General features: G+C 50.7%; 1 protein-coding gene and 1 non-coding gene across 9 annotated transcripts in view; both read right to left on the bottom strand.

The window, feature by feature from the left end:
• ACTN1 (actinin alpha 1) overlaps nt 1-17774 on the bottom strand; it is a 101880-nt gene that overhangs the window by 77225 nt on the left and 6881 nt on the right. The gene's annotated exons all lie outside the window — the stretch shown is intronic.
• On the bottom strand, nt 2011-2117 carry LOC138074691 (U6 spliceosomal RNA). Its single transcript, XR_011144514.1, has one exon. It is a non-coding gene; the product is annotated as a U6 spliceosomal RNA (small nuclear RNA).

The raw sequence follows: 17774 nt of genomic DNA, 5'->3' as shown, positions 1-17774 counted from the left end.
TCCCAATTACCGTGAATTGTAACTGGACCAGCCTTGACAGTTCACTGTGGTTTTCTGGGTGGGGAGAAGAAGAGGGTAGAGTGTCTAACCAACCAGACAGAATAAATCAATCCCAGCCTCTCCACGTGGCCACAAGCTAGAGCCTTACAAGGCTCCAGCAGGGAGCTCTTTACCCAAACAACTAGAACAGCAGCTGAGACATTCTGGCAGTGTCCCCCTTCAGGGCCTCCCCAAGGAAACGTCCCAACACCAAGATTCTCTGTGGTGGATCCCATGGTTCCAAAGTTCTGATCATCCACAGCCCCCAGACATCGGAAAACTCTCCCCAACTGTGTCAGATGAGCTGACCATAGGAAAAACAGCGCTAGGAACATCAAGCCTCCCCTAAGTGCACCTCCTCAAGGGCCTGACAATTCCACAGATGGGCAGCTCTAAGAAGCCATCATTTCAGTATCACCTCTTCTTCCCTTAAGAAGGGCAGCTACGGTCCTGCCCAAATCCCACCCAACTCAAAGGCAAGGCCAAAGTTGCAGGAAAAAGGAAGCTTCTGTGCACCACCTCCTCCATACCGAAAATAACACAACCATCCAGGTGAGTCCTACTGTGGGCACAGTACCAAGCACTCCCAGTATATTCACCCATTTTGGCATCTGAAGCCACCTAAGACACTGAATAGAGTCAGACACGACTGAAGCAACTTCGCATGAGAAAGTGTTAGTTCTTGGAGTTCCTGGGGACTGAGGCCTCCATCCCTGTTTGAGGTTAAGTCATTCCATGGACAGACCTTCTTCTTCCTCTCACCGCAGTATTCAGAGCGGACACACAATTGCTCGGGTCACAGACGTCTCACTGTGGGTTGGAGGTGTCAGCCACCCTCAGCCAAGCACCGGCACCCTGGCCAAGAGGTCAACAAGGGCCAGTCCAGATCAGAAAGCAGTCTCTCCTGCCGCCGGGAGGCCCCCTCCTAAAGACGAGCTGTAGAGGAGAGGGTCACCTGGACCACAGGATGCTTGGTTTAGAGAAGCGAACAGGGAAGTGAGAACCCGCATGGAGACGGCAGGCACAGGTTCTCATTTACGACTCGGCCTACTTCCCTTCAATTTCACCAAACACCCTGGCTCTTCTGACGAGCCTCACAGGAACTTGGGGAATGCGGTCAGGAGCCAGGACCGGGCAGAATCTTCGAGACACAGATTCCACTTCTTGATCGCTTGTCCCCCCGGCACTCAGCAGCCATACCCCTGGCCCTTAGGTCTCACCTGCCAAGGGGCAGCTACTGCTAAGTTGCCAATAGGCAACAGTATTTCACATGTTCCTCTCAAATGTTTAAATCCTGAGAGTTTCCCAGTCACCTTCTTATGTATCTAGCAGTAGATAAAGATGTTAGCGAGGCCTTGAGAACCTTAGAAATGTAAGTCTACAGCCAGACAGGCCAATGCCTGAGAAGATACTTTGGGTCCAAGGAAAACCAGGCACCCCCACCTCTGCCAGGTAGGGGTCCCCTAAGGATGGCCATTAAGGGGGGACTGTCGCAGATCAAACTCTTACCTGATAAGAGGCAACGGATTCACCGCAGCAGCCCATCAAACCACACACTTCCACGCTCTCGGATGAGGGAATTCTAGGTGATCCTTATTTACTCTTTGTATTTTGCTGTAGTTTTTAAATTTGCTGCAGTAAAAACTACTTTTCATCTCAATTAGTTTAAAAAAATAGGTTGAGTATAACCTATAAAAGTACGAAACCACTTTGTTGTACACCTGAAACTGTACTTCAACAAAAAATAGCTGTATATTACGGATGGCACATTAAGCTAGCCTGCCCTTTCTATTTCTCTTATTATTTTTTAAATTTTATTTATTTTTAACTGAAGGATAATTGCTTTTCGATATCGTGTTGGTTTCCGCCAAACATCAGCATGAATCAGCCATAGGTATACCTATGTCTCCTCCTTCTTGAACCTCCCTCCCACCTCCCGCCCCATCCCACCCCTCTAGTTTGTCAGAGCACAGAAATACAGACTGCGTCACAAATCTGCACGTCACCCTTGCACAGGGATCACGCTAATCTACTCTGTATCGTTCTAATTTTAGTATATGTGCTGCCAAAGCGAGCACCATTTTATTTTTTATTAGTCTGCCTTTTAAAGGCAACTGATTAGTATGTAAAAGCACTTATAGAAATGATCATCTCTTTTGACCAATTTACTCAGCTCCTAGATATTATCCTAAAATGCAGGAAAAGGTCCACAGTGAAAGGAGTATTTATAGAGGAACTGTCTATGAGAGCTCAAAGCTGGACACTATGAAAATGCCCAGGGATGGGAGAATTAAGAGGAGCAGTTTGTCACCTGGCGGAACAGTCGGGCAGCCAGACGAGGTCCAGGCCCAGGCCTGACTAGACAGCCTCATCCCCATTCTGCAGCCAAGAGCCAGGGGCCAGGAGCACCTTGTTGAACAGACCACCAAGTGCTTCCAGAAGACAGCTTTGGCCTCAATGGCTCTCCTTCTAAAGAGGTGGTGTGAGCCAAACTCTTGTTTTCCTAATGAAATAGCAGTTTTGGCCTCAGACAACCCAGCACTTGCAAGCACAAGCTCTCGTCTCAGAAAAGCCTCTGAAAACCTCTGAACACGGCCCAGGAGTCCACACTGACCGCCCTCTAGCCCCTGTCAGACAAGTGCAAGGGAGTTTCCAGGAAACGCTGACGAGCGTCTCCAAGGACCGGGGCCTCGCTCAGGCTGCAGTTCTAGAAACAGTGGAACCAGCTTTCATTCTGCAGCTCCCCACAGAAGTGCCTTCACACCAGTGTGATTTAACGTTGTGCTTTTGACTCTTACCGCAGGTTGATTTAAGAACCAATATACAAAAAGGTCCCTGTGAGCTCCATGAAACTAACACTGATGGCATCGTCCAGCACATTCTCTCCTAAAATGGACAAGCCCTTGGTGCTCGGTGCTCACGCTAAGAGACAAGGTGTCTCTTTCCCACGAACCAGCGCACTTCCCTTTATTAGGAAGTCGATGATAATTCCCATTTCTTCTTTTGTTTTAGCTACTGGGAAGGTCAGAACTAGGGTCAGTGCTGACTTACAAAAACTAAGTTCTTTTAACATTACTTTCTCAATCACCTCACCCACCTACCGCCACCCTGACAAAGCTCTGGATCTTTTTTCTTTTTTTGGAGTATGGTTGATTGTAAATGTTGTGTTAATTTCAGGTAGACAACAAAGTGAATCAGTTATACTTGTACATATATCCACTCTTCCTTAGATTCTTTTCCCATATAGGTCATTACAGAGTACAGAGTAGAGTTCCCTGCGCTACACTTGCATTAAGTTGTTTTTTAATTGGAGGATCATTACTTTACAATATTGTGCTGGTTTCTGCCATACATCTTCAAGAATCAGCCACAGGCATACACATATCCCCTCCCTCTTGAACCGCCCTCCCATCTCCCTCTCCATCCCTATCCCTCTAGGATGTCACAGAGCACTGGGTTCATGCTTTCCTCAAATGCTTTTTGGAAAAAGAGGCAGGAAAGTACAAATAAATATGTATTCATGAAACAGTCTGTATACTTGGATCTCACTTGCTCCAGGGAAGGAAGATAAAGGCTGTGTGGCTATGTATAAAAAAAAAAGTATCTTTGATAAAAATGCCAAGTGGGGAAATATAAAAGCAAACGAAATTATAGAACCACTGCGACTACCGTTATCAAAATAACACAAGCATGAGGATAAAAACAAAAATGGTTTCTCAAAATTTAAGTAGATGTGTTTAGGTGAAAGGGTTAAAGTGGTCATTCACTGCTCCCCCAAAGTCATTTACCTTCTCAGATGGAAACAGACGTCCATGGAGGTGAAGCAAGTAGGCAAGTGAGAAACTAGAAAAGCCAAGCTCCCCTGGCCTTTTCAATGTTATCCCCAGGCTGCCCCAAGGAGGGAGGAACAGGCTCCAGCCCCCATCTGGATTCTGAGGGACTGGAACCCAGTAGACGATGGTCTGCATTTAGGAGGGTCTTGAGGAAGATGCCTCGTGCTCTGATGCTAGTCCTCACCTGGCAGTCAGTGGACAAGTTCTGCACATTCCCCCATAAGAACGATGAATTGCACACATGGGCGGTAGGGAGGCAAGGGCCCTGAGTCACAAGCCCAGACCTCCCAAAATGTATCTAGGACTTGATTGGCAAACTAGTGACCCCTAATCCTTCCAGTGTGCAATCAAATCCAGGTTTCCTCGTCCACCCTTGGAAACCACCCCTACACCTGACCAACAGACATCCACAAACAGCCTGAACTTCCCCAAAGCCCTCAGCACACAGCATCTGTCTAGCCTACATGCCAGGACTACAAGGTCCCAGGTGTAGCTGGTGCCCTGTCAATGTGAGGTGAGCGGCCTGCAGATATGACAGTTCAGCCCTGCTGAGTACCATGGTTTGGCCAAGTGGAACAGAGGCTTTCTCCTTGCCTCTGCTGAAGTCAGGATCCCGAGGGCTACCAGAATGGCATGTGGATGCCTCTTCTGCCTCCATCTAATGACAACAGCCCACTTCAGGCAGAGAAGTATCAGTGGTCCATGAGGGGCAGAAGCAGGGTCCTGCTCAGCCCTGGATGGCAAGCAGGACTTCGGAGCAGGCTGACTCATCACCTTGCAGGTGGAGTGAGCTCATTCCTTCCAGGGCATCCTTGGAACTGGAAACCCACACCAGAGATGGTTCCCATGGCAACAGGCCAGCACCTCCTCCATAGCCGCCTTCCTTGGAGCACCACTCGTCTGTGCCCACGGGTCACTTAACCAACTCGCTTCCTGCTTATATTCTTAGAACACAGAGGAAGAAAAGACCTTGAAGGGCCAGTGCCCTCCTTCCTCCATGTCCTTCCCATCTCATTTCTTTTAGGGTTAGCTGAATACCTCAACGAGAAGGTTTTTGTTTTGTATTGCTTTTTGGCCATGCCACGTGGCTTGTGGGATTTGTTCCCCAACCAGGGACTGAACCCCGGCCCTCAACAGCGAAAGCACGAAGTCCTAATCGCTGGACCACCAGGGAATTCCCCCCATTTCCATTTTAGTAGACCCAAACACATTTAAGACCAGGTAACTCCCAACCTAACAGTTCATTCCTTCTTTGGAAAGTATGACTACTACAAATTCTGAGCTTGACTCCATTTCCACTCAACTTCTCCCAAGTCCTGCTCCTCCAAGCCCTGGGGCCCACTCAACACGCCAAGTCCAGCACAGCCTCTTCCAGCCTGGTGACTGCTCTAAACAGCCAGCTTCCTTCAAATACTCCTCTGACGCGGTTCCCCCAGCTCCCCTGCCCTGTTCCCAAACCTCCGCTGGAGATTACACTGGTCTCTAACCCTCGCAGCATACATTGTCCAGTTCAGACAGGCCCGGAGCCCGCTACTGCCCCCACAGACCTTCTGGGCTCACCGTCACCCACCCCCAGGCCTCTTCGCCTCTGGCTGCTCCCCGCCCCACCTCACACTCATTCCCCGCCCTTCCCTTCCCAGAACTTGACACTCACTGTCTCCTGTTTTTGGTCACACTCTGCCTGGTCCACCTCCCCCACTCTCTGCCACCACCCCCCTCGCCTGACTCACTCTTATATATTCTAGATTTAAATTTTAGCTCACAGCATCACCTCCTGCGGGAGGTCTTACTGGTTTCCTCAAAGGCAGCCTGGGGCCTTCCTTGCGCGCCCTTCGCTGTAGAGGCTGTGGCATCCTTGAGCACGACAGGGAAATGCTACGTCTCTCACTCAACTGGCCTCTTCAGAGACACACATTCTGCATCATCTGGCCGTGATCTGAAAAGAGCAAGTGCTTAACATCTCTTAAATCCAGGTGGCAAGCACCTGGGTATCTGTTTTACTATTCTGTACTTTAAAAGTATTTGCATGCCATTTTAAAAAAGAGAGACGTCATAATAAATACGAATTGAGTGGATGAACTATTGCTGGCTGCACTGCCTTTAGCCGCAGTGTATGTGTCTGAACATCTCATGGACCTGTTGAACTCATCCTCAGGAACTTTCTTCGCACTCTGGGGCTGGAGCCCAATGCCACATGGCCCAGTGCAGTCAGGTCAAACCTTCAAATAAGCACCTGCAGCATGCCTGGCACAGCAGTGACATGAGACCGAGTTCTTATTAGTCCTACAGCAGCATCTCATCTCTATGTGTCCTTTTCCTCTCGAGAAGTTCTTAGCAGTTCATCCTAGCGTGCAAATCTCACTATAAAGTGTCCCAGGTGGCTACATATGACCAGCAGGTTCCACTGCTAATTGCTGAAGCTGGGTAATGGGTACACGGGGACTCATTATACTCTTCTCTATTCTTGTACTTGAATTTTCCATATGAAGATTCTATTTTAGTTCATTCATTCATGCAACTAACATTCCTTCAGTGCCCACCACATGCCAGGAAACATGGATAAAGAGAGAAATAAGAAACAACCCCTGCCCCTATGAATTGATAGCTTTATTAAATTCTAAATTATTTGCTATCCCTCCCGGGCAGTTAAAAGCCTAATGGCACTTTTAACATGAAGACGGGGAGACTTCTCCACAAGAACAAGTACCTAATGAGGGGCTTTCTGGGCCCTGTGTCTCCTGGGCTTACCTTCCCAGCCCTGCCAATTCCATCTGCATTTGAAGTCTTCCCCATACAAGGGGCTCCCCTCATTAAGAAAGTGGCTTCAGGAGACCAAGGGTAGGCCTCAGGGTCTCACTCCTCAACAGAAAGTCATGCCAGCCATGCCGGGGTCCCTGCAACTTAAAGGCAACCTCCCCTCAAAGGGCAAGATGCCAACACCCTCATTCTATCATTATGACTCTTCCTTGAGTCCACTTGGTATCAGGTGCTAGGCCAAGGGACAGAAATAAAAGCCATGGGGAGGTCCCTGACCTCAAGGGAATCATGTATGGTCTTACTGACTGGAAATCCTTGGATTCAAGTCCCAGCTCTGCCCCTTGCTAGCTGTAGGACCTCGGATGAACAACTAAACCTCGCTGGGCCTCAGTTTTCCCATCTATAAAATGGGGGTATTAGTGCCCACCTCACAAAGTTGTTGTGAGGAATATATGGGTTAGTACATGGGAAGTCCTTGTTCCAGTGCCTACAAGTAAAAAGCTAAGGACAGTGTGAGGCACAGCATTAGAAGAGTTAATGAATATAGCTCTCACAGTATTATCACATCATTATTATTATTATTCACCAGGCTCCCACAGCCCCTATTAACAAGTTCCAATGACAATGGGCACTGAAACTCTCTGAAAAGAAGGAATCACAGAACCAGGCCAGATGCAAGGGACAGGCTCCGACTGGCTTCTGGCTGCCTGTGTATCACGTGTTCTCCTGCCTGAGTTTTTCTGAGCAATGCCTCAGCCACAGCCTCATGAGTAAGAGGTGCCCATGAGCCTGTAAACGCTTTCCATCTGGCCTCTTTTCTCAGAGGAGACCAGCAAGGCGCCTTCATGAGGGAGACACACAGCCCACCCGGACCCAGGATACTCTAGCCTGGCTGGGAAGCGTTTTATTGTTATTGTTGTCTGACAAGGGTTCTGTTCGGCTGCCACTCTCTGCTCATGCTGGGCTTCAGTGGACATGGGCACTTGGGTCCACAGACCTGGGCATTAACCTCTATCTGCCGTAAACTAGCCTCAGTGCAGTCTCCAACTTTGCAGGGTTACCTCCCACCTTGTTGTTAGGATGAAATAAGATTCAGGATGTGTAACAGCCAACACAGTAGCTGCAACAAACACAGGGAAACATGACCGTGGCTGTTCCAGAGGGTGGGAGCCTGGAGCCCCCTACAGACACAGGAGCAGCCCAACCCTGACACAGCCCTGCACCAGGGCAGCCTGCAAAGGCAACCTTGCACCCCGAGAAAGGCAAAGAAAGCCATCCCTCTGGCGAAGCCTACCTCCCAAGGCCATCCTCAGACGTGGCCAGTGCCTGGGGTGCCACTGCGGGGCAGGAGGGAGAGACAACAGACGAGGAGAAGGATAGAGGGGGGCAAAGAGAAGCGTGGAGGGGTTCATAAAAAGCCTCCATCTGGGCTGAGCCGCCCCACCTCCACTGCCGCCTCAGCACTGGGACCTGCAGGGACCAGAGAGACAGTCACTTCCTGGCTCCTCAGGAATGCGCAGGAATGTGTGTGTCAGGAGAGAGGTATTTGGGGCCTAGGAAGGGTGGAGACCCAGCTCCTTCTCTAGCGAGGGGTTTCCCTTCTCCAATCAGGCGGACTTGCCATCAAGCAGCATGCCCCGGCAGAGAGGAGAGGAGACAGTCAAAGTGGTGGTTAGGAGTGCAGGCTGTGGCTGGGCAACTCTGGCTTCATAGGCCAGAATGCCACCAAGAACTTGGGTGTGCCTGCTGCGTGCTCAGTCATGTCTGCTTCTTTGCGACCCCATGAACTGTAGGCCGCCAAGCCCCTCTCTGTCTATGGCTTGGGCAAATTATTTAATCTCAATAATGCTCAAGTGCTTCTGTAAAGTGGAGATGAAAATGTATTAGCACCTAGATTTTACGGGGTGGTTATGACGATTTAGCGCTAAGTGCTAATATCAGGACCACTAGCATCACCAGCACTGGTCCCTCTGACTCATTTCTGGCTCTCTCCTCAACTGCAAAATCAGAAGCCAGTGCCAGGAACATCTGAGCTAAGGGCAGCCATGCAAAGGGCCCACCTGTCTGTCCATCACCACCTCCACCCAGTAGAGCACAGCTGTCAGCATGTGTGAAATTCACCTGAACGTGACCACCCACACAGATCCCCAGCAGCCCCACCTGCCTGCAGAGCACAGAGGCTCACCCCGTCTATCTGTCGGCAGGTGTTCTGGAGCCCACCGGCAAGGATGACTTCAAGAGTTGACTTATATGTCCCCTGAATAAATTCTTTACTTAAACCAGCCCCACAAGGAATGAACTCAAAGCAGTGTGTCCTTGGACAAGACAGATCACCACCATGGACCTCAGTCTCTTTATCTGATGTGCAGAAGGTCAGGTGACAGTACGGGTTCCCTTCTGGTCGGGCCTTCTGTGATTTGGTTTCTTCAGACTGCTCCAAGGGAAAAGATAGAGCTGGGTTTTGGGAGTAAACAAAGTGAAAAACAAGGTTGCCCATTGACACCAGTGCCTTGGGCAGATTCCAGGCTGAAACCCTTGTTCCCTGGCTCCGGCAGGAGTTTCTTCTACCCACAGAACCCACGGGCAGGCCACCTCCCTCCCACCAGGCCGTGGGTCAGCCAAGCCTATACAAAGGGCTGATTATGAGTGGTCCACCTTGCAGAGGGCAGAGATGCCCTCCCACCCCTCCAGAGCCACGCCTAGCATTCCCACCCCCCCGACCACACCTGGAGCATCCTGAGGCAAAGCTGAGGAACCCATCACCACCCCAAACAAGGCTCTCCACTCTCCCCTCCCCAGGCACCTGGGCTTCCCACTCGTCCACACCCCAAGCAGACATTTCCAGAGCAAGACAGTCCATGCAGGGCCCAAGACAGACAGCACTGCAGGTCCCTAAGGGAAGTTCATTCACCTGGCCCCACCCATACCCTCCCTAGAGGGTGGGAACAAATTCCTGAAGGGTGAGGACACAGAAGACTCCTACAGATATGAGGCAGTGTTTTAGCAGGTTATTTCAGGGCCAGACTGCAAGCCCAGGGATCGACTTCAAGGTCACCTCAAGAAGTGTTAGACTGCAGAGTAACCCGTCCCCACAAAGAGGACAAGAACACAGCATGCTGGCATTGCCCCAGACTCTAAATGCCATCATCCAAGCACGACATTTGCAACAGAGCCCCACCGTCACCTTAGAACCCAGTCCCCTCATTCTATGATCCCTGGGTTGGGAAGATCCCCTGGAGAAGGAAATGGCAACCCACTCCTATTTTGCCTGGAAAATTCCATGGACGGAGGAGCCTCGCAGGCTACAATTCATGGGGCTGCAAAGAGTCAGACACAACTGAGTGACTAACACAACTCATTTTACAGGTAACAATCCGCTGTGACTTGTCCAGCGTCACACAGTGGCCACAGGAAGCTCTAAGAGGAGACCTCGGGTCTCCCACAGCCCCGGAACCTAACGCACAACCAACTGTTCTCTCTGCTCCGAGGAAAGAGGACAGGGTCTACCGAAGCAGCCCTCTGGCCTAACAATGCAAAAAAAGGAGCAGTGTCTCCATACCGATTCTTCTCCTAAATGACACCCCTCCAAGGTCCCAGCTGAAAGGGAGGAGAAGGCAGGCAGACCAAGGTCCTACTGGACCCCACATCCTAATGAGATGCAGAGCCCCAGGTTCTCTCTGGTTCCACACTCCTAGGAGGCTGAGCCTAAAGACAGCAGAGCAGGCCACCCAAGTCCAATACTTGAGAGAACCCTCGGCCCTGGGACTGGAAAGAGAAGGAAAACCGAGGGCCAAGCTTACTTCCTTTGAGGTCCCAAACCCTCACAAGAGGACCAGAAACTCCCTAAGAATTTCTGAAGTAGAGGCCTCAGCCAAATGCAACAGGGCAGGGAGCGGAGAGACGTGTCAGCTGGGCCAGCACCTCGGGAGAGGAATGTGAAGTGGGCCGCTGGCCAAGAGAGGAAGAAACGCAGCTGGACTACCTAATAGGGAGCTGGAGGCCTGCGCTGGCTCCCACCAGCCCGCAACAGGACACGCAGGGAAGGGTGCCAGGCGGCGTGGCAGGCTCAGAGCCCATCCCGAGCTACAGGCCAGCTTCCCCAGCCTCCGGCCTCCTCCTGACCCCAGGGCACCCTTCTGAATCTCAGGAGCCTCCCCAGGCCCTGCTCTGTGCCCCAGATTCAGCCCCATCACTGGAGTGACCCTTGATGACTCGAAGGGTCATCACCCCCAGTCCCTTCTCATCAGCAGACATCTCCTGCTGGACTGTGGCTCCCACACCCCCTCGAAAGGCATCCACTGTCACTGTCCGTCCAACATTTGGTGACCACCGACTACCACATGCCCACTGGAGCCCCCTGAGGAGTCACCTTTTCTTGGGGTGCAAGAGCACACCTCCCTCCCCAAGCTTGGACCTCCCAAAGAGAGAAGGAACATGGTCTTTATTCTGGGGGAGAGACACAATGTACTAGGCAGAAATTACCAGCAAAGTCACAGTCTGGTTCAAGATCTCCATAGCAGACTGCAAAAGTAGCCCCAGTTCCTCGCCCCTGCCTACATCTACCCACCTCTGCAAGTCACTATAAAGTGTCATCTCACTTGCTAAAAATGCAATTTCTCAGGCCCCACCCCAGACCCAGTGAATGACCAACACTGAGGATAAGCCTCCACCACCAGTGTTGTAACAAGTCCTCCAGGTGACTCTGATGCACATCCAACTGAGAACCACTGTTAAACCACTCCTATCCTTCTAGGCTTCAAGGCTCTGGGATGAGGTGGCCTCAGTGCCCAGATGCCAATGCCGCAGGCTTCAGGAGCCCCAGGCAATGGACCCCTTACTAGGAAGCCCCAGGAGACCCTACAGACTCACCTTCACTCATCCAAGGAGTCCTGAGTCAGTCATAGATGACTGACATCCCCTGAGAACCTTCCAAATGTCCTCAGAGCTGAGAGTCTCACAACAGCGCCCTAAGCAAGTACGGTGAAGGCTGCAAGAGGCTGCCAACATGTCTGTCCTCTCCAGCTCTCTCCAACCCATCTTCTACCCAGGCGCTAAGTGAGCAAAGCAAGGGGCTGAGTGGCCCAGAGCCAGGGCAGAAGGGAGAAAGGGCCAGAGCCAGGAAACCAAGCGTGCACAGACAGACATAACTGGAATCCCACTGGCTGCCCCTGGGACCCAGCCAAGATGGACTCAGCCAGCCACGGCTTCCCACCTCCCGCCTCTTCCAAAACTATGTGCAAAGAACAGCTAACTTCCAAATGCTGCAAGAAGCCACTGTGAGACATACAATACAAATTCATTTAGAAGCATGCCTTAATTCACAGTAGCTTTTCTGTCATTGCATATTTACTTCATCAAGGAACAATAAAAGCAGAAGGGCTCCCTCCCAGGAAGAGAAAAAAATGGCAAAGTAGTGTGAGTCCCTAAGAACCTCACTAGAAGAGGGCAGCAGGCAAAGGAGCACATGCCCCAGGGGATGAGAACCAGGTGTCAAAAACACACGTGGGAGGGAAGAAAATGAATAACAGACTCTCTGCCCCTGCCCTCCCTCACCAAATACCAGTGAGTCTTTGAACTCCGATGTGGCGGGAACAGCAGGTGAACACAAAGAGCCACCCGCAGAGGCAGGAAGCCCGGCTTCTGGCCCCACCTGCCACCTGTAAACATCCCCCAAGTCCTCCAGCCCCTCCAGGCCTCAGCCATCTCATCCATGGAATGGGGGTCAGAGCTCCTGCCAAGTGGGGTGTGGGACAGAGCAGTGTGCACGGTGATACGCTGGGTGTGACACCATCTGTCATGCACACAACCAGACAGGTAGGAACTGTATAAATGGATTCTTAGGAATGAAAACCACCAAACTGGATAGTGATCAGTTCCAGTGGGGGACAGGAACAGGACTGGGGAGAAGAACGCCAGGGTCTCCAATCTGCAATGTTCATCTTCTTTGCAAACTAGCTTCAGAGCAGAAAATATAGAAATAACAGCTGTAACTGCCTGAGCCTTTGCAGGTCTAAATTTCCTTACTCTCCCAGCCAAATCATTTCACACGGGTGTTCTGAGGATTAAATGAATTAATATCTGTGAAACACTCAGAGACGTGCCTGGTCCACAGCATAGCCCGGGCTTGGCTCCTGCTCAGGGGAGGGGGTGGGTGCTCAGCTCCATAACTCCAAACACACTCCCTGAGCCATAAGGTGGACCTAAGCTGGCCTTGTCCTGAGCCAGCAGCTTCCATGGAAAGGGACTGGGAGCAGGTGCCCTAATTGGACACCCCTGGGCCCCAATATGGTCTTGCTGCCTGCACCAGGCAGACCATTAAGAGGGAAAGGTGGCGGCGGGGGCGGGGGTGGGGGGCCAGTTATCCAGACAGGCCCAAGGAATTAAAATCCCAATGTGGAATTCTTTAATTTTGAAAAAGCCGAAAGCTGATTATATACAATAAATCTCTAAGTTTACCACTGCTTAACTTACCAAAAAAAAGAAAAGATAGGTGGGTAGAGTTTGGAAAATTATCCAGATTTCTAAAGTGAGTCCTCAGGACTTCATGCATGAAAGATACCTCCAAAGAGCCCCCGCTAGCACAGCATCCAGGATGAAGGGCAGGAAACCAGGGGTCTGGGCCCCCACCCCCACCCCCGCTTCCCCTGCTCAGCCTCCTCCAGCTCCCAGCTCCCAGGGCCAAGTCTGGAAAAGCACTCTGGGTTCCTGGAAAGAAAGGCCTTTCCGAATATCGGGAACTCTACTGGAAAGTGCCATTAGACATTATCTGGAGGATGTCTGCGGTGTTTGAAAGGGAGCCACTCCCCTGCAGAAGTCAAGGCAGTGGCCAAAAACAACAGAGGGGTTCCTCAGAGCCAGACACACACCACACACATGTATACACACACACACACACACACAGACAAACACATACACGTGTATACACACATACACAAATACACATATATACACGCACTCACATACACTTGTTTTACACACACATATACACATACACAGACATACAAATACACATACCCACTCACACGTATACACACAGAGACACACACACACACACACACACACACACACACACCTCCATTCACACCAACACACACATCCTTGCTCACAGACCTGGAGGTCAAAACAGACCTGGGACCTCAAAGCTACTGGCCCTGCCCCCAGTACAACCTCACACCGGGGAGGCAGGGATCCCATTTTCTGGTTTGGGGACTTAGAAGAATTAAAAGTCCCACTTCTCTCTCCATCCTCAAACCACAGGCTGTGACATGTGCACATATCCACATGGGACATAAGGAGAAAGACAGAGCCTGACAGTAACAAGTCCCCTCCCACCCACAGGCAGGACTTGCGGCCTCTCTTCCAAGATGGAAAGCCAAGTTCCATTAGGAGACCTGCCTGAAGGGGGCCACCCACGTTGCCGCACCCTCCCCTCTGGTCACTTCACCTACAGATGATTTGAAAACGGAGCCCGGCACCACTCTGTTCTATTCCCCTTGGTTATAATCAGCTTTGCAGATGACTTTTAAAAAATAAATCTTCAGGCCCATAAAAATGCTCCCCTGTAAGCCCTGGCCTCAAATCACAGGCCTGCAACCACACTCAGCAGCCCCCAAGCACCAACCACCACAGAACAGGAAAAACAAGGTAGAGACCAGGTTCCTTTCCCTCCCCACCCCCATCACTTTTCCACCATCATGGCTTTGATTTAGGCCCTCATCATGGCCTTTGATTTAGACCCTCAGCTGCAAGGTGATGGGATGGGACAGGAAGGGCACAGTCTCCCCACCCCCCTAAATGCTGTCCGCTGGCCGGGCCTGCAGCACTGAAAACCAAAACGGTTCACCCCAACCTAAGCGCTCAGACTCACCCTCACCCCCTTTCTTAACAGCCTCAAGGCTCAAATCAGAACCTACAACTCTGTATTTACAGGCACAGGCTTCTAAAGTCAAAACAAACACTGAGCATCAGCTACCTGGTTCAAAGGGAGCTAGATGTCCCTGGAGACCAAACAGAGGGGCCAGCAGGAGCCACTGAAGCTGAAGGGTCCCAAGGAGGAGAGAAGGAGGGGGCATGGATGACCCTCATAGCAGGGAAGCCAGCCCCTCACAGCTAGGGTCAGCTCCAGGAGAGGCCACCAGGCTCTGGAGTCTATTCCCCGCAGTTACTCCTTCTACTGAAAAGTGGGGAGCAATACACCTAGAATCCTCCGCTGCCTTTTCAACCCAGAAAAAGAACTTCAGAAAGGCCTGCACCCACCCCTTTAGTGTCACAGACCCTCTAGTCAAAGACCTGGATTCAAAACCAACTCTACCCCATTCGGACTTCCAGAGACCCTGGTAAAACCACTCTCCCTTTCTGAGCCGCACTTTCTCCGTCTATAAAATGGGAATAAGACCTCACAAGTCTTTTTATCACAGTGAAAGGAGAGGACACATGTGAAAGCATAAATGTTAAAAATCATGACCCATCTAATGAGAACTGGGTTATATTTCATCTTAAAGTGAAGTCACTCAGTCATGTCCCACTCTTTGCAACCCTATGGACTGCAGCCCACCAGGCTTCTCCATCCATGGGATTTTCCAGGCAAGAATACTGGAGTGGGTCGCCCTTTCCTTCTCCAGGGGATATTCCCAACCCAGAGATCGAACCTGGGTTTCCCGCATTGCAGGCAGACTCTTTATTGTCTGAGCCACCAGGGAATCACTATATTCCATCTTAAGCCATTCTTTATTATCTTATATATGTAAGCCTTGTCTCAATTAAAACATAAACTCCAAGATAGCAATGGGTGCATCTGTACTTCCAGTGAAGGGTGGCATTTCAAGGTCAGTCTGCCTGGGTTCGTTCATAAACTCGTTTATTAGCTGGTCAATCTTTGGAAACCTACTTAAACCCTCTGAGCCTCAATCTCCCCATCTATAGTAACAAGGGAAGTTAACAGTATCTTTCTCAGAGGGCTTTTTTTCAAGATTGAGATAATCTAAACCATACAAACTTCAATCAGTGTAAACTATAGTCTTTTTTACTAATTTGGAGAACCAAGACATCTTAATAAATATTATTGGTTGATCGTTGGATATAAAACAGACAACTCTTCTTTCTAGCCTTCGCTTCTCTCATCTTCTTCTCTTCCCTTCCCTGAAAGTGGATAGTGTTTACATTCCTTCCCAGATCTTGGGCACATGAAATGCTTTAAGCCAAAATGAAAGGTTTGTTTTAAGGACCAAGGGTACCAGCCCCTTCTCACTGTGAGCCTTTGGGTGTGAGCCTGTTATTCTATATTTCTAAGCTCAGCATCTTAATCTATTAAGTGTGATCATCTGACATGCCTTACAAAGCTGTTGCGAATGTTAAACGAGGCTGCAGAGAACATATCCCCCACAGAGGCCACGTGCAAGGGGTTTCTCTACATCCCTTCCCCCGCCCCAACCCTGTGGGTGACAGGCCTGGAGAGGACCCCGCAATCTCTCAATGAAGAATGGATCCCAGCCCAGAAGTAGCCCACTGCAGCCAAGGACCAAGCAGGCGGTTTCCAGGGTAACAGCATCCTCTGCATCTACTCCCGATTTCCATCCCAGCTGCCTTTTATTCTCCTCCCACCTCTGTAGTGGGCTAAGTCACCTGTTCCCACTATTGCTAGGCAACCTCTGAGAATGGGCAGCTATCTCCTGGGGGAGGACCCTGGCCCTGCCCTCCCCTCTTCATGCCGCAGGACTTAGGGAAATTTGCCCCACTTAGACCCTCCCTGTTAACCATGGGATGGCAGACGGTGGGAAGTAATCCCAGGCCAAGCAGGCAGGTCCCATGGGACTGGCTCAGCCTTTGATCAATGAGGAAGGACACACCTCCACCCTCAGCCCAGGCTTCTGTTTGCCTGTGCTTATCTGGGATCTAGTCCTAAGCAGTTTCCAAGAAAAGGGCCACATCAGGCTTTTTATGAAAGCTATCTTTCTTGATTATTTTTCTCTTCTGTTCTCCCACTCATTCGCAATGAACCAGGATCCCTGATCTTTTCATAAACAGTGAGCGAGAGAGAAAAGGTGGACTCACAAGTGAGAGAAAGAGGGGCGAGGATGGAGAGAGCTCACCTCTGGGAGGTGGGATGAAACGCAACTGTCATTCTCTTCCTAAATCAGCATTAGCTGAGGGTTTTTAAAGTTGAGATATAATTCTTAAACAATCAAAGTCACCCAGTTTAAAGCCTACAGTTCAGCCGTTTTTAGTATATTCACAAGGTTGTGCAACCCCCACTGCTATCTAATTCCAGAACGCTTTCATCACCGGGTTTTGTTTTGTATATGTTTTGGCTTTGGTTAAATGTTGCTAGAAATGCAAGCATTTGCTTTATAAGCAGCAGAGCAAAATCTGAGGAGGCAATGCCGCCCGGCTTCAGACCCCAGCTCCACCTCTCGCCGGCTGTGGGTTCTTGGATAAGTTATGTGACTGCTCTGAGCCGGTTCTCTCCTCTGTGAAACAGGGTCAGAGTATCCCCCTTGCAGGATTAGATGCGTTAATGCATTGGAGTCCTTAGCACCAGGCGGAATGCTTAGCACACGCTCAGAAAGGGTGAGCCACTGTGATTATAAGAAAAAGAATTTCTTGAATTTAAAATCCAGTCCCGTTCCTAGCTCTGCTAGCAGGCAGCTGGGACAGCCAGTTTCTGAGAGGAGTTGGAGGCCTTGCTACACCCACCCAACCCCTTTGGGGGCAGGGTGAGGTTGTGACTGTCGCCTACGTATCTTTGCAGCCAAGTGTGACTACTCCAGACTCACAAGGTGCCCTGCACAGCAAGATCCTGCCAGTAACCTCCAGCCAGGATGGGGGTGATGCGGGTGAAGGAAGACCAGGCGGGACACGCAGGAGCGCGAAGGACTAGCCCTCTCCCCAAGGTTACCCTCTATCCACTGAGGAGGGAGGGTTCCCCGACCTGATGCTCAGCCCAAGAACCAGCAGGAATCCTGGCCCTGTGTTAGGGGCTCCCAGAATGGCTGAGCCTTGCCTTGCTGGACCCCCCCCTGCCCCGCCCACTCCCCAGGTGTCTTGCCTCAGATTGGGCAATTAGGACTTAGGATACTGTACCATCGCCAAAGGAGATGGCACACCCTGGGCTAAATCCCCAGTCCCAGCAGGGTGACCCAGTGTGTG

Source organism: Capricornis sumatraensis, chromosome 2 (assembly GCF_032405125.1).
Source record: "Capricornis sumatraensis isolate serow.1 chromosome 2, serow.2, whole genome shotgun sequence".
In the NCBI taxonomy this organism is placed as follows: domain Eukaryota; kingdom Metazoa; phylum Chordata; class Mammalia; order Artiodactyla; family Bovidae; genus Capricornis; species Capricornis sumatraensis.
This window is presented reverse-complemented; position numbering and strand designations above follow the sequence as displayed.